Source organism: Pteropus vampyrus, unplaced genomic scaffold (genome assembly GCF_000151845.1).
Source record: "Pteropus vampyrus isolate Shadow unplaced genomic scaffold, Pvam_2.0 Scaffold140, whole genome shotgun sequence".
Lineage (NCBI taxonomy): Eukaryota > Metazoa > Chordata > Mammalia > Chiroptera > Pteropodidae > Pteropus > Pteropus vampyrus.
The window spans coordinates 4,044,255-4,066,115 of record NW_011888921.1 but is presented as its reverse complement, the minus strand read 5'-3'; the positions used below and the strand labels follow the sequence as shown (position 1 = coordinate 4,066,115).

General features: G+C 49.5%; 1 protein-coding gene across 1 annotated transcript in view; it reads left to right on the top strand.

Annotated features, from left to right (window-relative positions):
• The first annotated feature begins 1,202 nt into the window (after nucleotides 1-1,202).
• VDR (vitamin D receptor) overlaps nucleotides 1,203-21,861 on the top strand; it is a 51,362-nt gene continuing 30,703 nt past the window's right edge. The window contains exon 1 of the mRNA XM_023535486.1: nucleotides 1,203-1,245. The gene's annotated coding sequence lies outside the window, so the exon portion shown is untranslated. The remainder of the gene's footprint in view (nucleotides 1,246-21,861) is intronic.

Sequence of the window (21,861 nt, the reverse complement as noted above, 5' to 3'; positions counted from 1 at the left end):
CAGTAGACTTGCTGTACTGTAGTACTGTCCTTCATGGAATATCTGTGTGATGTTGGGCAAATCGCTTAAGGTCTGTCTCTATGTCTCAATTTCCCACCTGCTCAGTTTGTCCCTCTGAGCCATGGTTTCCTCCTCTGTTAAATGCAATATGTTCCCTGATTAAAGGAGGTCACCAACTGGTAGGCATCTATTGTAGAACAGCATGTTATAATTACTATTTATGTATACATTCTTCCACTGGACAGTGAGCTCTAAGGAGAGAACTACGTCTTTTTCATCTCTCTTCTAGCATCTAGAGCGATGTCTACCTAGCATATAGCCATGTCTACCTAGCATATAGCAAGACGGGTAGAGTAATTTTTAGCCAAAAATTTCTATGCCGAATTTCCCGCTTTCACCTATAATCCCACGTCTCGGGATGTATTAGAACTCCTTTTTTCTCTTCACACCAATGTCAGGTGGGTTGGTGGGGGTGGGGGCTGGGGACCAGGGCCTGTGGAAGCTGAGACTAAGCTCGTTTGGATGAGGTTCGCGACGGGCCAGGAACGGCGTCAGTTGGGGTCACAGCCGAGGGGGGATCGAGGGGAGATGACGATGCAACTCCAGGCTCCACTTCGGCTCCGTTTTCCGTTTGCTCTTTTATTCTAGCGTATGGGGTCGGGCTCAGCTCTCCGGCTTTCTGCAGAAGTAACGTAACGGCGAGCGGCGCCCGGGATTTCCCAGGAGTGCATGAGAACAGTTGGTGCCCGCGGCAGGCGCCCCGCAAGCTACCCACAGACTACTGAGGAAGTCCCGGCAGTATCAGCCCAGGTTGGGGGTGACGCACCTGGAAGAGGCGTCCGCAGCAGGCTGGGTAGAACCACAGCAGTAGGGAGCGGGAGGATGCATCACAGGTGATCGCAGGCAGAAGCGTGGATCCACACACACGTAAGTATCGAAAACTCTCACGCACGGAGGACAGAAGCATGCCTTGCCCTGTGGACGGAAGTCGTGGAGGGTTACACGGAACAGAGTCGCCCCAGCGACAGTGCAGTGGTTGATTCCAAGTCAAGATGGTTGCAGCGCCACTGGAACTCCCGGCAAGCGAGGACGGACCTGTGGGCGGGGACACGGGGTGGGCGGGGCCAGAGGCGGGGCCTTGAGATGAGGCGGGGCCAGGTGCTGGGCTGTCTCTGCTTGTCAAAAGGCAGCTGCCGAGCCAGAGGCGCCGGGAGCGCGGAGCAGCGTGCCCACCAGCCAGACCAGGTGCGCATCCGCAAGCCGCGGGGAAGCGGGACCCGGGTCGGGATTAGGCTTGGAGTGGGGGCATCGGGGGTCCAGGATCTGAGTGGCCGAGTGCAAGCACTGGAATCTAAGTCGCAGGGGCAAACTTGGCGACTGAGATCCGGGCTTTCGTGCCATGAGGCTGGCGCACTGAAGGGCCACTGTGGTCTGAGAAGGAGCTGAAGTTCGTGCCAGGCTGGCGAAGGGGCAGTGACCTCTTCGGTGCTCAGACTCCTTCGCGCAGAAATGCGCCGCTAGCACAGTACTCAGCATTTGGGCGACAAGACCCATTTGTTTGCTTACTCTGTCGGGGCGCCTTGGCATGGAGTGTAGGAATAAGAAAGGGAGAGACTGGCTATAGATAGTGCTCAGATCTCCTGGGGGTGAAGTGTACGTAGTCTTACTATCTTGTTGAACCCAGGTATGGTCACCTGCCATGGTGTAGCTCGATCTTTTAAGTAAAGTATTCTTCTTTTCTTGACTTTAAAAAACAAACAAACAAACCAAAAAAAAACCCCAATGATTTTAGACCTAGTTGGCCCTAGGGCACTGGATTTATGTTTCACATGTCCATAGATGTCCAGCAGAACTCAGAGGCAAGCAACTAATAGAGGAGGGGGGTCAGGGAGTAGTTTCTATTTGAGGAGGGAGGGATTAGCAGATTGTGGGCAGTGGGTGAGGAAGTTTCAGGAAAGTATCTAGGAAGGAAGAGCATGAGGTCTCCAGAGAGCAGTGGACACTGCCTGCCTCCCCCACAGACCACTGAGGCTGAGTCCCAGGCTGCCTGGGCTGGGAGAATCCTGGGTCTCTGAGCCCAGGCTCTTCCCGCATCTCCTCCTCCTACTTCTTCTCCTCCTCTTCCTCCTCCTCCGTGTGGTGAGTGAGTCAGCCTTCTGTCTGGGCTCAGTTGCAGCCGAGGGGCCAGAGCCCAGGCAAGCAGTTGCGCAGGCATTTTCAGAGCATTGCAGAAGCTCTCCTGGGCAGAGTTCAGCAATGCTCCAGCTCCCTGCTGGAAGGCCATGTTCCTCATGGCCAGTGGTGGCCACTCCTGAAGGAGACACTCAACACGGCAATGATTACGGGATGGCTATGGTATGATTCCAGAAGGAGTTCACTGTAAAGGGATTGTGGCTTTGTGGTAAAGCCACATCTCTTCTTCTAGGATCAGGAGGTGCATCCCAGCACTGCAGAAGTTTCCAGCTGCTCATTCCACTTCTGCCTAGCCATCTTGTTAGCTGTCCATCTCTGTTAGTGAGGTGGATGAGCATAAGAAATCAAGAAGTGTCTGGAACTAGGGAAGGCATGGTGTTTGGCAAAGAAGATTTTAAGCCAGGCTAGGAAGTGGGGGCGGTTTGCTGAGGCAGAAATGGATTATCCGGATACTGTAGCCTCGACTCTATGAACCGAGGGTATTGTGTATTGGGAGACCTTCCTCATCACTTCCTTGTATAAGGAGAGGATTGTGGGTCCTTCTGGAATGGTGTTAGGACTGGTATGGAGCCAGAAAAGGAGGAAATAAGACTGCAATTTTTCCCTTAGCTTTTCTTTTGGCTGCTTCAGATCCTTAATAGAGGCCCCAGAGCCCATTGCCCCTCACTCAAGTGGCCTCTCTGGACTCATTTGAGAAGACTCTACAACCAGGCTATGGGACTGACTGAAACTGCAGAAATCTGGGGAATTCACAATCTGTGCTCTGGCTGGTCCTAGGCTTTGGTTTGGCTGGTCCCTCATCAGCCATGACCTGGACCCTTTCCAGGGTAAAGGATAAGAAAGGAAAGAAGAGAAAAAGGATAAGAAAAGAGGAGAGTGGAGTAAGGAAGAAGAGAAAGAAGAGTCAGGAAGCTTTCCTGACCCCTTACAGCTCTTCAGCTAAGGCCATGACACTTTACATAAATATTGTGGAAGGTCTGATGCTGTTTGGGGTGCTCTGGTCCCAGAGGAAGCACCAAGAAGACCTCCTGGACCCCATCTTTCACTCCCAGAATGAATAATGAGCGCCCAAAACCAACATGTTTCATATTTGGAGAAAGGCCTGGGGCCCGGTGAGCCAGACCAAATGGTTACCCAAGACAGGAGAAGGCGTTCCAATTGTTCAGTTCTTTACCCCACATCCTAAGGAGGCAGCAACCATCCTGGCCAAGATCTGCCTCTGCTAGGAACCTGCTGTTGCTAATGTCTAACAGCTGGATTCTAGTGGCTGGTGTCAAGACCCCCTGGAAGTCTGAGCTAGGATGGCATTCCAGTTTGTTGCGGGACAGGATGAGTTATAGGACTCCAGCTTTCCGCTTATCACTGCTGCAAGCCTGTTTTAGATGCAGGTAGAGGGAAGTAAGGAAATGACGGGATTTGACTAAGAGCCTCTTGTGTGCCTAACGTGGTGCCAGGCCCTTTGAGGAATAACGAGAAGCAGAACCCACCAGACCAGGCCTCTTCCCTGAGACGGTCTGAGCCTAGGATGAGCAGCAGCTCTCAGGCTCTTCCTCCACCACTGTCCAGTTCTGAGGGGATCCAAATGGGCAGAAGCAGCCTGGCTGTCCTTCTGGACCACCAGGGTTTTGCTTCTGATCACACTTTTCTCCAACGCTCCCTCCACACGTCAGAGTCAGTGCCTTCCTGGATATGCTAGAGAGAGTGACCATATAATTTATTGTCTCAACTGGGAGCCCTTTCAGTGAAAGGGGATGCTTTTAATAGTTGTGTCAGGACAATAGACATAAACCAAAACTGTCCAGGGCAAATATAACATTTAGTTATTCTAGCGAATATCACTGCAGACCCAGCGGAGGTCACAGAGGAGAAGGTGGGTGGGAATGGGTTTAATGAAGAGGGGCAGATGCAGGTAGCTTAATTCTAAGGGCGGCCCCAACCCCCTCCCCCTACCCCCACCCCAGCCTGCTTCTCTGTGTTATCAGCCAATTCCAATCTTCTCCCTGAGGGCAGCACTGCTCCCAGCCACCCTCTCCTAGGACCCAGCCTACCGCTCACTCTTGTGACTTCCCTTCACCTTTGACTTGTGACCAGCTTCACCTTTGGTTTTCCTGCCCCACCCCTACCTCAGACATGGACAGGAAGGCCTGCCAACTTCCCTTTAGCTGCCCCTGGGGAATCAGACTTAGAATAGAGCCAAGACTCAGCCTCATGCTTCCTCTTCCCACTTCCCTCATTTCTGTAGTCTCTTCGTTTTGTCTATCCAGCTTCCCAGACCTCTGAGGGCCACACCATCCCACAGAAAAGTCTAGCTCTAAGTCAGGTGAACAACCAGGAGGGGAAGAAGAGTAGTCAAACTTTGCCCATGTGGAGAAAGGACACAGGTCACTCGTAATCAGATTCCAAGGAAATGGTAAGCAAATGGAAGCCAGACCCAGAGAAAAGCAGCTTAGCAGGCGATGAGGTAGATTCCCTTGACCACTGAAGTCTGACTCTCCTGTCTGTTCTGACTATTGGGGAAATGGTCCAAGGTGCAGACAGACTATACTTGCTCAACCCAAGCTATAGGCATTGGTGGCATCGACTGCATCCTGCCCTGGTCATCCTGCCCTGGTGATATGTGGAAGAGAAACTACCCTCCCTTCTGAGTTCTTGGTCCTCATGGTCCGGATGCTCAGGGTGGAGAGTCCCCAGAGGAACAGCATGCGAGTGACTGGGGCATCAGGTGTTGGGGGTGGAGCCTCTTGGATGACTGTGCAGTGATTCTGTCTACTCTGGCAGAAAGGAAGTCATTCTCACCACCAACAAATGACAAAGGCAGGTGAAGACCTCTTGGGAAGTCCCACCCTTTTAAGTGACTTGTGGGGAGTGGGGAGCGAAGAGACGCCCTGGGCCAGTAAAGGGAGGAGGGGAGGCAGAGGTAAATGGCAGGAGAGAGGCAGAAGCAGCAGGCTTCTGAGTGTATGTCATGCTTTTACAAACCTGCCCTGCAGGTCCCGCGCCAAGGAATAGACCAAGTAGTGTTCCCAGAACCAGATGCCACACAAAGTCCCCATTCTGCACAGGGGAGAGTCCTGGTCCTGAGCAGGGCGTGGACTGCTGCACCAGCGGGAAAGTGGAGTTTGGGCAGGACTCAGCACCTGGTCCCTGGGAAGCTGCTGGCTCTCACTGGCCTTCTGACAACAGGTTGAAGCTTTGAGGTATTATGCAAGGCGTGACATTCCAGGCACTATGCAGCACCCAGGAGGCCCAAGGCTTTGCTGGTGACACATCCAGTGTGTGCCACCTGCTGGCACTGAAGTTGTAGCTCCAGGAGCAGCTACTCACTGAGCACTCAGCTCAGTCATATCAGGTGCTATGCTAGGTACATGGCATGCGCGGCCTCCCAGGCCTGCCACAATCTTGTGTGATAGAACCACTGTTATGTTCCTTTTACGAATGGGAAGCTGAGGCTCGGTGAGGTTGAGCAAGGTGCCAAGATGACACAGTTGGTGAGTGGGAGCGTCAGGACTTACACTTTGGTCTGTCTTAACCTCCACAGAACCCTACCACCTCTGCATTTATGGACAGCCACAGGGCATTCCTGGCCATGCCTTGCACATAATAGGCCTGCAATAAATATTTGTGAGCAGCAGGGTTAGATTCACTAACTAGTTTGAACAAGTTGACCTGGGAGCAAGCTCAGTTTGCCCAAAGGTTACTCTGGGGACAGTGGCCAATCAGAAAGAGACTCCCTCTGCCAGCACCCTCAGGCCTCCGTGCCTCTCCAGCAGCCCTGGGTACCTTGCTGGGGTTAAAACAGCAGGTCAAGGTAAAGACAGCAGGCAGGAACCAGAGAGAGGTAGCTCTGTGCAGAGTGATTGTGTGGCAGCAAGTAAGACTTGAATGGTCTGGAGACAAATTAGAAACACTCTTTCAATTTCCAACAAGTCACTTTATTGATAACCTTCTATGTACTAAGTTCACCAAAGAAAAGACCATTGTCCCATTGTCACCTGGGAGCTATTCTCACCTTGTTTACCTCTTCTCCTTCTGGCTACCCCTTAAGAAATATTTCTGAACCTAGCCCACCTGGAGGGAGAAGTGTGCTCTAGCCTCATCTGATAGCCTCTTCCCGGCACTGTGCCAATTACTTTACTTGTCTCCTTCCATCATCACAGCTTTTCTTTGGAGTAAGTTATTATTTTTCTCTCCAGCATGCATACAGAGAAACCAAGGTTTAAAGAGAGCTCATGGCTGCAAAGTTAACCTGTGACCGCTGCTCTACACTATTTGTTGGTGCTGGGTCTGGCACCAACAAGTACCAGAGCCTGGACCCAGAGGTAGAAGGAGGAGAAACCCTCAGCCTACCCACCTCAGCTGTGGTTCCCAGAGTTATTTGGTATACGGCTGAAGTTTTAGGTAGTGCTATTAGAAGCTGTGCCAGCACACTGGTGGGATGGGAGAAAAAGTGTTTGTGTTAGACACATTTGGGTTCAAATCCTGTCTTTATAATTTTCTAGCTTGTAACCTTGGGAAAGTTTCTTAATCTCTCCGAATCTCAGTTTCCTTATCTGTAAATTGGGGGTTATAATAATTCTCTTGTAGGATTGTGTAAGGATTGGAGACGGTGTAAATCAAGTGCCTGACATGAAATAGGCCCTTGAAAAAGCGTGTGTGGTCATTCGGTAGATACACTTTGAGGACCTACTGTGTGCTAGGCACTATTCAAGACACTGGGAATTTAAGAGTGGAAAGAGAAGATGCTTGCAATTGTTTTCAAATGTACTAGACCAGAAACTCATCATTGTGAGAGGTGCCTTTAAAATCCAGGAATGACTGTCTTGGCACCTGGCTAAACTCTGATGAGGTAAATTGATTTCTCTTTCTGTCATTTGTTAGCTGATGGGCATGGGAAATTTATCTAGCATCTCTGGGACGCAGACTCCTCAATTCTTTTTTTTTTTTTTAACTGTGAAACAAATATGTACATACAAGAGTATACAATACGCTTCTGTATAGATTAAAGAATAATATATCCTGTACCCACCATCTAAGTTTGAAATGGAACATTTACAGTACCTTAAAACCCCCCTTTTTCCTCTGCCCATTTGCATCCCCTTCCTCACTCTCAACCCCACAGTAATTAATATTTTGAATTTTGGTTATTTCCTTGCTTTTCTTTGTAAGTTATCATCTACATACCATTTACAAAACAGTATATTTAGTTTTGTATGTGTCTTTGAATTTTACACATATGTATGTTCTCTGTGACACACTTTTTTCACTCGATATCATGTTTCTGAGATTCATCCATGTTGATGTACACAGCTGTAGCTCATTAGTTTTTACTGCAGTGTAGTATTCCATTGTGAGAATATGTCACATTTGTGCATCCTCCTTCTTGATGGACGTTTGGGGTGTTTCCATTTAGGGGCTATTATGATGAGATAATACTGCTTGAAATATGTTGTGCTTGTCTCCTGGAGCATTGTAGACATTCTCTAGGGCACATACTTAGGAATGGAATTGTTAGGTCACATGAAATTCCATGGTTGGCATTATTCTACAATGCTAAACAAACAAACAAAAAAACATTCCTTTTAGCAGTGGATAAAAGTTCTCATTGTTCCCCATCCTTCAATACTTGCTTGGCACAGACTTCATTTCTAAAATGAAAAAGTTGTACTAGATGAGTTTCTAAAGTCCCTTACATCTACAATAACAATATCATCCTCGACGTAAGGACCTGGTTTCTAGCTTATGTGTGTGCCCCCCTGATGTGTTGTGCTCAGGTAGCTTCATATATGACTGAGAGACCTGTGTAGAGTTTCTAGGAGCAGTTGAAGTCCTTCTTTGCTAGGCTTACACAAGCAGTGGGTGAGGGATCCCGCGGCTCCACATCCTCCCCACCTCTTGGCGTTCTGTTCAACCAAGAGCCTCATGTCAGCACTGAGCACATAGTAGGTACTCAATTAATATCTACTGAATTGCATTTTTGTCAAGTGCATTCAGAGGGATTATCTTTTCCCTAGTTATCAATTTTGAGAAAAGGATATGGAAATAACAGAATTATGTGTGTGCTAGCTAATCAAAGCACATGGGCCTGGGGACAATGATGGTATTTAGGTCCATCCAGGGCTTCTTGATCATTTTAAGGTTCTAGGTGAAGTGAACTGAAGTTTAATAGTCTCCACTGACCAATTTTTGAGAGTCTGGTCTTGTTCTTTGATCCTCTGACTTGTCCAATCTGAGAAGCAGGGAGTGACTGGAAGATTGGGGTGGAGAGAACAGAGGTGGTGCCCTGTGGAAGGAGCAGAAGCCCACAGAGAACCCCTTCTCCTTCCAAGGGTTGAACACTACTCCTGGGGGTGCTGGGTTTAAGAGATGTTAGATATACTTAGTGTCCTGGCAGCCACATAACCAGCCAGCTGCCCACCCACTCAGCCACCCATAGAACAAAAGAATGTGGCTGGCTGGGCAGTTATATGGGCCACCCCAACCCACAATCCTGTAATTACTCATCTAGTCTGTGCCTGTCAGCTCCAGAGGCAGGCAAGCACCTCTGGGACTCATCTTGGCCAGCAGACCCATACTGGACTCAGTGGCAGGACCCCACCAATTCTTCAGCCATCCCCCACCCCCAACTCTGTCTCAATGCCTCTCTCAGAACCAACCTGTGACCCTTGTGAGCCTTACATATCTTATAATAGCTGACAGTCATAATAGGCCAATGGTTATTATAACTTACTACATTCCAGACATTGTGTTAAATGTTTTTCATGCATTTCTCATTTTTGCCTCTCAATAATCCTTTGAGGTAGGTAATATTGTTATCTCCATTTTACAGAAGAGAAAACTGAAGTTCAAAGAAGTCGAGTGACTAACTTTCTTGCCCAAAGCCATCAAACTCCTAAGTCAGAACCAGACTTAAATTCAGGTCTTACTAAGTCCCAAACGTAGTTGCCTTCTTTACCTGCCCACTACTTTTCCTATGCAGTGGCCAGTCGTTCAGTCCAGTTGTCTTCCCTCTCCGCCCCATCCCAGGAGCAGGAAAACAGGCAGCAGATGGTGCTAGTGGAGGGTGAACAGGACAGTTCCAGGCTGGCCAGGATGATGCTGGAAAACACCTTCGGGGCACGGTTCTTTGTTCCAAATGGCTCTGAATTTCCAGGCCTCTGCCAGGGGCAGGAAGTTACTTCTGCCCAGCCTATTTGGCAAGCACACCAACATCTTGGGTGCCACGATGTTAAGAAGTGGGGGATGGGCTGCCTCAGGTAAAATTCCATTATAATGAACTCCATCTAAGATCTGAACAGCTTTTTTGAAGTGGAATTTTGTTAACCTGTGTGCAGTGGAAGAAGTCCAATATGTAGCCTGAGAAAGTGGAGGTAAAATGGAGCTAATGCTCTATGGAATGTCTCTTGTAAAGCTCTGGAAGGGCTTGAAGACCAGAAGGATGAGTAGAGTCAGATGCACCCCCAGTTTCTCCTTGGATGGTTGGGGCTGGGCAGGAAGGGGAAAGCTTTGTGCTTAGCTCCACCTGACAGGGCTGTGGCTCTTCCCCATCCACTTCCCCTACTCTTCTAGAGCTGTGAGCCCCTGAGAACAGGTCTGGATCCCATCTCTCAACGCAATACCTAACCCATCACAGATACGTGTAATAGATATTTATTGGATGGAAATATGTTTATAGGTAGACCAGGTCTCCTGAGCTAGAAAGGAAATTTGAAAGGCAATTGCTCTGTGTGGCTAAAACACCTTTAAAGAGCTGAGCTGCAGCTCACGTAAATTCTCCCCAGTTATTTAACTAGTTATGCAAACACTAACCTTTACTGCACAGCACTGTGTGCCAGGCACTGTGCTAAGCACTTTACATGCATTATCCTGTTTAATCTTCACAGAGCTATGAGGTAAATATTGTTATTTTTCTTGTTTTATAAGCAAGGAAATTGAAGCTTGGTGAGCCCAAGTTAGTGGTTCTGGTCACAACTGGTAGGGAGGGAAGGCGGGGTTTACACCCAGGTAGGCTGCCTCCAGAGCCTGTTGTCTTCACTGGGTCTCCCTGACCACAGAGCTCCGCTGTCACTGTAGGCTGGTTGGAGGGGTGGGGGTTAGGGCCAGTGGAGTAATGAGTGAGGCTGGACTAATGCAGACCTTGGTGGGGTGGACCAGAGGGCACAAGCCTGGTCTAGAGGGGAAGCCTTGCCTCGGGCCAACAGGGCTGTCACTGGAACTGCAGCCCAGTGGGGCCGAATTATCCATTCTTTTTTAATGGGAAGCTGGACATCCAGATTGTTTTCAAAAATGAAATCTCTCTACTTTTTAAACAGTGACAACTAATTTAAAAACTTATAATTACTGGTAGTGGTAGGGGTGGGGTGTCAAACAGAACATATCCATGGTCAGATTTAGCCTGCAGGCCTCCAGCATGTCTTCTGGTAGTTTCTTTCATTTAAAAGGTGCCTGTTACATAGGAGGGGACCAAAAAAAGCCCATGTTTATATAGAAATCCTTATTAAAGACATGAATGGCCACTCTTCATGGGTATTCCTCCTGGCAGGAGATAATACTTTATAATGCAGAGTGTTTTTTTCTGGAGCGTTATAATGAAGTCTTTCAGCCTGTTACTATTCCTTGAATGAATCTTCCCTTTTCCTTCCTCCCTCTCTCTATCCCTCCCTCCCTCCTTCCTCTCCCAGCTCTGTTTCCCCAGTCAGATATTTTCCCATAGCTATTAGAAGAAACATTCTAATAACTATGGAAACACTAACAGTGGAGAAGAGAATCTCTAGATAAAAAAAACAAACAAACAATGGAATGTGTCAGATCGGGCTTGGTAGGCAGTGAATGGCACCTATTACGCATGATCTGTGCTTTGCGCCTCCCAGGCTGTGAGGACCTCATGCTGCAGAAGAGAGGATCACGCTCCATCTTATACTTCAGAATGTTTTCTCACAGCCTCTACTTCATACCTGAATTTAGTCCTCCTCCTCTTAAATACCTGGGAAAACATTTTTATGGAATATAACATTTTTATAGCACACTTCAAGTATTTCAACTCAGCTGATAAGAGCAATCCTGTGAGAAAAGAAAGTGAGTGTAGAATCCTCTTTTTGAGGCTCGATAAAGTAGCAGTGTTTTCTTCTTCCCTCCACCACCTAAGAAGCGGTAGCCATGGAGGATTGAAACCCAGGGTGCAGGGAGCCCCAAACTCCCTCAGGCCTTCCTTCACCTGCTGCCCTCACCCTTCACCTGCAGTCCACAGGTGGGGATAAGTGGGGCGGCTGGCAAGTCTGGAGCCCCTGACTAAGATCCCATCTCCCTGAAAATCTCGCTCCAGGGGAAGTGCGGAGTGGAATGGAAAGGGCCCTAAACCGACTCTAGGTGGCCAACCTTCTCTCACGCCTACCCTTACTGCCTGTCACCCTGAGCGATTGTTCCCAAAGCTGGACAGAAAATAGCTCACTAGGGAATTATTTTTGTCTCTGTTAAACTTCAATCCTGGGCTACTGAAGAGCCTGTCTGCAGAGTTGTTTTTCAAGTCAAGGGAACTTCTGAGAAAAGTAAGAGGTAGGGGAGCAAAGGGGAAGCAGTGGGTGGAGGGGCTGCCACCTCTCCTCACAGGGTGGCAATCGCCCACAGCCACTGGTCTCCTCCCTACCCACGGGGCTGCCTGACTGGCAGCAAGTCCAGCTGACAGAGTGGAGCCTGCCCAGCCAGCTAGAGCAGAGTTTCACTCATAGCTCCTTTAATTGAGTGCAAGCCTTTAACTGGTCCATCAAATCCCTTCTCCAGGGATGTTTGCCTCTGCTGGAAAGGGTGTTCGGTGAAGGGAGGGGGAATTCTGTTACTTGATGCAGACGCCCAGGTGGGCAGGGGGAGAGGACTACAGACAACTGACTGCTGAGGAAGGAAAGAGGTTATTCCTCTAGGGACCTCGATTTAGCTCCTCCTAAGGCAGCATTAAATGCTGCACTGCGTAACAAATCTGTGCCATCTTTGCCCCTGGGCACCAAAGAAAAACAAGGAAGAGGAAGACGGCCAATGGGTAGGGCTAGGGGGGTGGGTTTATAGTTTGGAGAGAGTTCATGGGTTAGTACAAAGGTAGCTAGCTATTTCCTGCCACTTGGTGGCCCTGGGGAAGAGTCCTCCAGACAAATTAGGACATTTTGGCCTAAAACAGGGTTATCTTCAATCATGGCTCTGTGGGGAAGGCTGGGCTGTGTTACATCCAGAGTATGGGCTGGCATGTGCCCACATGTGTAGGGGACTTTCCATACGTGTCCATGGTCCAAGTTGTTTGTGACCATTGTTTGTTTGTGGCTGATGCCCTTCCTTAGAGTGATTCCCGGCAACAAGGAAATGACCTCGTTGACCGAGAGAGAGGGGTGGACCCAGTGGGTGAGTTGAGGCAGATTTGGGATCCGTTGGCTGTGTGGTAACTCAGGTCTCCCTGTGCCCAGCAACCATATCTGGCCACCCTGGACAGATTGATGCATTAAATAAAGATTAAACTGGTGATGTGCAGCTGAGCTGTTCAACTTCCATCTGCCTTTGTTGGACCTTTTTGTTCTTTCTTTTGTTTTTCTCTCACAAAACATATTTTTTCCTTAATTATTCAACTGGGCTGAAGTTTCTCTCCTTTACTTCTCCCTTACAGCTCAATTACTGATGATTCTATTCCCAGGGTGAAGGCTTCCCCCTAAAGGAGGACAGAAATGGTGGCTCTGGGTATGCACTGCTGGGACCTCTACTATACTGCAGAATAGGCCTGCTGCTTTGCTGGCCTTGGGGGCCTTTCTAAGTAAACCAATGGGATTCAGGCCCGTTTTTATTTTCTTTACAATGCTCAAGGTCAGTTCAGGTTGGAATGGGAATCTGAATGGAGTATGAAAGTCTTACTTTTATTGTATTTGTATTATAGTATGAATATTATAATAATTTCAAAATATTATTATAAAAATTTTAAATTCCTGGTATTCAAGATTCAGTGGATTTACTAGAAGAAGTACTGAGTAGAGGAAAGAATGAGATATACATCCTAATAAGATGTTCTCATCTCATTATGATGAGAACTAGTTTTTCTGCCTTAAACATGCTCTTTCTTTGGCCTCTTAGCCTTTTCACAAGTACTGTCTGCCTGGAACCCTTATTACCCTTTACACCACTGCTGTGTTAAACTACGTGATCCTCCCTGTCTCAGTTAAGAGGCTGAAAAATGACTTCCTCTAAAAATCCTTCCCTACCTTAACAACACATGGCCAGGTGCCCTCCTACATGCTCCTGTCACACCTGTGCTTACCTGTATCATGGCTATATGATACAGTGGAATATACCGAGTTGTAGTTTCTGTCTGTCTCCCAGGAGAGACTGTAAACTTCAAGAAAGCAGGGTCTGTGGTGGCTCGCCATCGTGTCTCTGACTTCTAACACAGGGCTTGCCACGTAGTCAGTGCTTAAAACCAGACAGTGGTTACCATCAACGATAAGGAATCAGGTACCAGAACCAATGCCCACCAGAGTGTGAGGCCAAGAAGAAATGCAGCTTCCCTGGCCCTCCAAAGGAGTCTGTAAGAAGAAATCTACACAGAAGGATGGCTGGAACCTTGACCAAACAGAAGTTCTGAAAATGCTCTTTAGGGGGGAAATCATTCTAACCAGGGACTGAGGAGTTGCTGGAATTACCGTGGGGCGACTACTCTGCCCTCTAAAGTGAGTGGGAACCTGTCTGTTTGGCCTCCCAAAGCCTCCAAGAGCTGGGGGCAACTAGGAGTCCAGGCTCATTGAGCCAGAGCCAGCCCAGTATCTAGGTCGGGGGCCATAGTAGGACCACACTGTTGCCAGGGTGGCTGCAGCCCTCACTGCCGCCTCTGGGATCCAGCTCCCTGGCACCCTACTGCGGCCTTTCCCAGTGCTCTCTGCCTTCTGCTGCATGCAGTGATAGGCAGGAGTAGGGTAGGAAGTGCCACCTCACTGATGACAGACAGGGGGACATCATGGGACTGCTGAGCTTCAGGCCCCACTAGGGGGAAACAGATGTGTAACAGATGTAGGACAAGCCCTTGATGACAGAGGAGATAGAAGAGAGACAACACTGGGTGAGAGAGGGAAAGTAAGGGCAATGGGCGGAGGGGGTTGGTAATCAGTGGCACCTTGGGAGCCACTGGTCTCATCTTCCCTTGTGGAGGAAAAGTCCAGATGTGTGAGTCAACTGCTCTGCCTCTTGGGAGACATAAGAATGATCCATTTCTCCTTACCCCGAGCAGCCAAATCTTTGGAAGCCACAGCCAGTGGGTGGGGTAGTCAGTTTCTTTTCAATTCAGCAGAAATGTGGCTTTCTGGCAGTGTTTGTTTGGGGTGGTGCATTTGGGACCAAGAACAGGCTTCTTGCCTCCACAGTGCCTCTCTGGACCCTGCAGGTCTTCTTGTTATCCAGGCCCCGAACTCACTGACAATTGTACTAACAACAGTTACAGCTCTAATGTGAGAGCTAACTTATATAAAGCTACAGTGTGCCAGGTGCCTTGCTGAGTGTTACCCAGAGATCTAAGTCCCCATGACAGCCCTGTGACCCAGGCACTATCATGTCCCAGAGATGGGATTTGGGAGAAGCTGGATGGTGGTTGGGTAGCCAAGGGTGTCAGCTGGCCACGGTAGTTGTGAGGTAAGCAAGGGATAGGATGCCAAGGATCCTAAGTAACTCAGAGCTGGCGGGAACACGGCCTGGATACTGACCTTCACACAGCACAGGAGGAGTCTGAGTGATTTAGAGAACGCGTTGGTTCCAGAAGGAAAATGAGGAAAGGAAGCCTGGCCAGGGTTGACTGTCTGTCTGGGCAGAGGTGGGCTCGGGTCCAGGTGGACTTGGGCTAGAGGATGCTTAGCCTAGGTAAAGGCCATCAGGGCGCTAAAATCTAGGCTTGGGAATCGCTTGGGAGAAAGAAGCAGCTCTTTCCTGTTCTGGGGCCATTAGGTTTTCGGGGGGAATCCCATTTAGCCATCGGCTGCATCAATAGCAGGAGGTCGAGTCTCCCCAAAGGAAGGCTAGACTTGCTCTCCCTGTATTCTTGGGGCTCTCCCTTTGGGCTGCTTCAGTTTCTATTCCTTGGTCTCCAAGTCCCTACACATAGAACCTCCTTGTCCCATCACCTCTGGCCTGTAACAGACACCCCAGGGAAGAACCCACATCCTAGTATTCCAGGAAAGCCACCCAGAGGAGGGGGAGAGAGGGCCAGGTGTATCCTACTTCCCTCTAAAATATCCCCTATCTTGAGTCCTTGTCCATTTCTTCAGGTCATAGAGTCCGGAGTGGAGAGCTGGAGTTGGTCAGGCAGGAGCAAGTAGGTAACCCTGGCCTACCTTTTTGTTTCTCTGTGTTGCTTATAAAAATGGAGTCTGTGTTGGGTGGTCCCACTGCAGTCTACATCAGGATCTCTTCTGTGGCATCCCACAACTCCCCCCCATCCCCCCACCCATGAAGAATAAAATTCGCCCTTCCTCCCATGGTCTGTTTCTCTCGTACACCACTCCGTCCCCCTGGGAGCTGCTCAGGCTGGTGATGCGAGGTCTTGGATTTGGTCATGGTGGAGGTAGAGAATCACTCTACCTTCACTGTATGGCTCTGGACAAGTTGCTTCCCTTTTGATGGCCTCAGTTTCTTTAGATGTAAAACCAGAGATATCAGGCTGCAGCTTATGCATAGTTTGGTTCCTTATGCTTCACTGGCTACTGTCGCTGCCCACACTTTCCGACAGTGACAGGGCATGACCTGCCTGTTACCTGGAGTGCAATAATCATACTAGAAATCTTGTTGACAAAGCTGAGGGCAGAGTTTCCACTGGAAAAAAGCAGCTTGCAGGAATAATTGTTGTGATAAGAAGTGGAAATATATCTAAGTAAGCGATGTACCTCCTGCCCCATGGCCTGAGGGCTTGTGGGTTTCTGCTTCAACTCCAAGAAGCTGTCAGTGCTCCCAAGAGTGACAGAACAGTCAGCCAAGAAAGAATGCTGGTGAATGGCCAGTGGAGTGGGAGTTTATAGCCTGGTTTCTATGGAGTGACCTGCTAACCCTTGACATTGAATGAATGTCAGCTCGTGACCTTTATCAGGTTCTCCAAGGTGATGTCTATTCCCCAAAGGGATCATTAAGAAACACCCTCAGGGCTAAACTCCTTCCTGCAACTGCTAGGTTATCACTTCATTTCCTATCATTCAGTCAGTCATTAACTAGTTAAGTACACCTCATGCGTTTTCTTAGAGCTACACTGCTAGGCCAGCCTTCTCTGTTATCAACAGAGCCGAAGATGGAGGAGGCAGGCAGGCTTGGCAGAGCTTATGCAGCTGTTCACACTCTCCCACAGAGTCCTTTCCTTGGGCTGGAAACTTCTCTCCAGGTGAAGGCCACAAAGGTAGATGCTGTCCGCACTCATCACCTCACTGCCCTGTGGGAATCAAGATTATACCTGGAAAGTTTATGTATTCTAAATCAAATTAAGTGTAGCCCAGGCCAGTTTCCTCTGCTTCTCGCTTGCACCCTCATTCGCATAGACATTGTACATTTTTCTATTTTTTAAGACAGTTTTTCAGCAGACGAGGAATGGGCCCCCTTTTCTAATTTGCATAATGGCTCCCTGTGGTGGCCCTGCCGACCCCTCCTCTGGAGAAGCTGTGGGAATGGCCTAGTAGGTTCATCTCAAGTTCTTAGATGGCTGCAAAGAGCTGGTATAGCCCTGGCGATTTAAGCGACAGAGGCTATGTCATCTGTGCATGATGAAGAGCTTTCTAAGAATAGAGCCATCCAAAGGGAGTGGATTGCCATAGGAGATATTCTCCATCAGAAAAAATATTCAAACACAGGCTCGAAAAGTGGATAGAATATTATAAAGGGGATTTAAGATAATTGGACCAGGTAGCGTTAAGTTCCCTTCTTATCTTGAGATGTTCTGAGAGGACTGGTATCTATCGGGTTTTACTTTGGACATTGTAGTCTGCAGAAAATAATTTCCAACCACTCTCACCCATATTTAAAATATGTGCATATGGAGGAGCTGGGGAGACAATGGGGGCAAGAAATAGTTTGGACAAGTTCTATTCATACAGGGTACACTTTCTGTCCCCTTGCCCTCATTTTCGTTCTGTTTCCCCTTCAGCTTCTTCTGGGAGGTAACACTGAGACTATTCTGGAAAAAGAATGTGGGTATATGTTGAGGTTAGTGGAAAAAGAAGAAAGAGCATGATCATAGCTATAGCCATGAGATTGCTGTGCCGAAGTTAGGCTAGAATAAAAAGACGACAAATAAAAAGTAAGGTAGTTCATACAGTGTCCAGCACTCTATGGGCAGAGTTGAAAGAATGGTGAATGAGAACAGCAGGAAAGGGTATGCACGCACGTGTGCAGTTGTGACTGGTGTCCACACAGGCCTATCTATTCCAGAGAGAGCGTGCCAATTTTAGGAAGAAGAATTTTCTCCCCCTCTGCTGGGACATCACTTAGCTTTCCATTTCTTTCTAGAAGAGGGGACTTTGAGCCAATGTCAACGATCGGAAAGCCCTGTTTTGTTCACACCAGTCCCAACGAGGCTGAGCAGGGCTCCCTCTCCTGGGCTCCATTCTCCATGGGGTTCAGGTGGGGCCACATCACTCATGCCCTTCCTGCCTATTAGCAACCAAGGGTGAGTGGACTTCACTTGGTGCTCACATGCACATTGGGGCTCATCTGGTTATTGGAGGAGTCAGGGAGAAAACTCAGTGAGGGAATCTCACATCTCGAGTGGCCTTATGGCCTCATCACGATGGCGATTCCAGCCTTGGAGTCGATACTTTCAGAGCTGAAAAGGCCCTTAGAGGTCAGACCACTCTTCCACCGCTTGTCCTCCCAGAATCACAGCTAAACCACCCTCAGGACTCTGAGGAGGATCTAGCGAATGTGGCAGAGTTAACCTTAGCCCAGTGGCACTTTGATCCTTGTCTTGGCGGGGCTCTGCCCAGAACACCCTGCAGCTACCACCCCATGAGGCTGTCCTGGTGAGACTCTGCCCAGGGATGCCCATTTACCAGAAGCCCCTGGAAGATGGGGCATCTTGTGAGCTGAAAGACAGATGTGTAGGAGAGGCAGTGGTTGTGGCTTTGGTGACTGAAAGGAAACACGTTATCTCTTCATTTCTCGTTAAGGTGAGGTCTGACCTAGGGTCAGGCTCTGGCAGGAGTTTGATGTGGGATGCAGACCCTGGGGGAATGGAAGCCAGGGGCTTTCTGCAGAGCTGAGTTCTGCCGCCTCTGCTTCCCTGTGGCTCCATGCCGTGGCTTTGGGTATTTCTAAAGCAGAGGTGGGCAGGAGTCGCTCTGGGGACAGCCCCGGCAAAAGCAGTGGGATGTTCTGTATACTCAAAACATGAATTGGGGGTGTGGCGGGAGGGTTTATGATATGGCAAAGGGGGCTGGTATTAAGCATTTTTTTCCACTTGTCCTTTTCTTTCTTTTTTTTTTTTTTTTACCCTGTGTCTTTGCTCCACTTCCCATGCCCTTGGACCTATAGGCTAAATCTAAGATAATATCTCCATCAAGGATCATCCAGTCGTGCACAGTTGCATAGGGGAGGGAGGCCAGTCTGTAGAATGGGGCTTTCTAGATAAGAAGGGGAGGCTTTCAGAAAGGGGGTCCTGGCTGAGGCCTGCCATCCTCTGGTCTTAGGAAGAACCTCAGTAGGAAAAGCACCATGATGTTGTTCTCTCATAGCCTGGGGATTGTTCTTCCCATTGCTCTCTGACTCAGTGGAAGTGACAGGTATCCAAGGCTTAGGGTTGGGGACATGACAGATATTTCCCTTGGGAAAGGCAGCAGAGTAGAGGCTTGGGATCTAAACTGCCTAGGTTCAAATCTGGGCTCCAGAGACAATGAACTTCTCTGTGTCTCAGTTTCCCGTGCCTAAAATGGGGATAGTAACAATATCCGCCTGTGGGATTGTCATAAGGATTAAATGAGTGATAGTGTCTGTGCTGATGGTTAGCACTAGAATGGGAGGAGTCAGCAGGAGGCAAGGGACACACTTGAGCATGGCAGTCAGCCTGTCCTTGTTTGGCCCCTGGCACCACCAGTTGCCTAACCACGGAACCTTTGGTAAGTCACTCAAAGTGCTCTGGACTTCAGTTTTGCCCTCTGTAAAATGAGGCTGCTCCTCAACTCACAAGATGTTATGAGGCTTACATGAGATCATGTGTGTGAGCCTAGCAGGCTGGCACAGAGTCAATACTCCACACGCTTTATTTTTCAAACTCAAGGGTGATAGTCTACCAGGATCTGATGTCTGACTTCTGAAAATCTTAGAGGTTGAGGACAGAAAAGCAGTGGTCCTTTCTGTTCACCCTTGGCCTTCACCTCAGGGCTCTGAGGAACAAGCAGCGGGTCTGGGAAGTAGATAAGACCATAAGGTAGATCCCAAAGAGTGTGGTCAGCAGGGGCCTCGGGCAATACAAGTAGAGGGAACAAAGGAGAACCTAGCTGGGGGGTAAGTGACAACAGGTCTGTCCCCAGTAGGTATGCCTCATCCCGCCCAAGGTCCTTGGGAGTGGGCTAGCCTAGCTCAGGTTACCTCAGCTCATGATCCAATGACGTTTTCTTTGGATGCTCCATATAGGCTGGCAGTAACCCAGTGGCAAATGGGCTCAATGGGCTGGCAGTCCTAGAACTGGGCCCACGTCTTGGAAGCCCCTTCCCTGTCTCGTCGGGCCACTAGGAGACAGAGAAACAAAAGTTGGGGGTCTAGACCTTCCCCATCTGGGGTTTGGCTTAAAGGTCTTCTCCAGGTTTCAGAGTCAGGCACCCACATATCTATATATCTTCCCAACCAACTCCTGTTGGCATCAGTGAAGGAAGGGTGTGTGTGTGCGTGTGTGTGTATATCTGTCTCTATGGGTAGATAAACAGAGCTGGGTGTGGGTGGAAGTGAGGAGGGTGAAATTCTGCCAGCCCCACCTTGGTGACCCATTATGCCACTAAAACCCAGAGTCTGGGCCCCAGAGTCACCTTCAGCTCTTTTGGAAGCCCTGGGGTGTTGAGCATATCTAGGGGAGAGCTAAAAGTGGCAGAAAACATCCTGTCTGAAAGCAGCGCATGGCTGTATGTAACCTTTGCAGCGTCTGCTCCACCTAGACCCAGTCTCCACAGCAGGAGATCCCCAGACACCTGTCTTTGAAACCATCTCCAAAGGCCAGGCCCTGGACCATGTCCCAGCCCTAGCAGTTCCCAGCTCCCCCAGGCTCCTCTGTGTCCTGTATGGGGCACCCATCTCCTTCCTGCCCTTGGCAGCGGGCCAGGCCACCCTGTGGCTCTGCTTCTCTGAGCACCCCTCAAATCTGGGATTGGGACCTTGGTAGTGGAGGTACCCCCTTAGAAAGAAGCCCTGCTTCCTCTCGACACCCTCTGCTGTTACAGGGGAACCTCCAGCAGGGAGGCTGTTTCCATTGCCCTCGCTGCTCCTTGCTACTCCCTGCCTCAAGGGAGGGCCACTCCTGGCTCCCGCCCCTCACGCCTGCCAGTGATGACATGGCACGGCACGCCTGTCCTCAGCAAATCACTTCCGTCAAGTTTCAGTCCCCGATCTGGGGACGGGTGTCCCTGTAAAGAGCCTCTCTCACCCGCTTATTGGGCTCCTCAGAGGACTGCCTATGAGGTCAGTGCTGAGCGGTAGATAAAATGTTTCCCTTTTTTCATTTCAGAGTTCTTTTGATCAGAAGTATCCGTGAGACCTCACAGAAGGGCACCCCTGGGCTCAATTCACCTGCCCCCCTGCTCCTTCAGGTGTGTGTTTCTTCGGTGGGTGTTACCACAACCTCCCTGGCTTTTTGTTTTCCAGGGGCAGGGTGGGCCACAGAAGCGTGGTGGGCAGGGGAAGGAAGAGGATACTACCCTGGGCTTTGCACATGCGGGTCGGTCTGGTGTCAGCAGAATCCGCGGCGGCCCACAGCTGAGACCCAGAGTCCTGTGAAGTGGTGGTGGGGGTTGTGCTCGGAGGGGATCAGGAGGGAGGGATCTGCTGACTCCCGGGCTGGGACCCCAGGGGGCCATCCAGCGTGGTGCTATCTCCTCTCCAGCTTCCATCTCTTTCTCTCTTCTGCCCTTCAGTCTTTACCAATGTGCCATTCCTGGGAATGCCAGCTCCCGGGCTGTACATGCCGGGCCTCTTTACTACCTCTGGACTCCGATCCTGGGCTCTGCCTTCTTGACAGTAGCAAATAACTCCAAGCAGTGCTGTATTCTCTCAGCTCACCTAAAATGATGCTGTTCACGGTGGGCCTCTGGCTGCCGAGCCCAACCCTCTGTCCTGCCAAACACAGTGCCTGGGCCCCAGCCCCAGGCCAGGAGCCCCGCTATAGGACGACACTACTGCCACTCTGTGGAATCAGTTGTTCCAACCCTGTTGCATCATAATATCTCCTAATGAGCCCATGTGATGCTGAGCAATTCTTAGGCTGATTTGACTGATATTCCCCCCACCTCCACATTTGATTTTTGTTTTTCCCCACCAAATCCACCAGATATTTGGTCACCCGGATGACACAGACTCTGTGGCGACATCGCAATGACTGAGAGTTGCAACATCTCAGCTGAACTGGGGTTAAGCCACAGGCATCCTAGACAGCTTCTCCTATTGCCCCACAGTGGTGCTGGGACTCTGGGATCCCTGCCCACATGT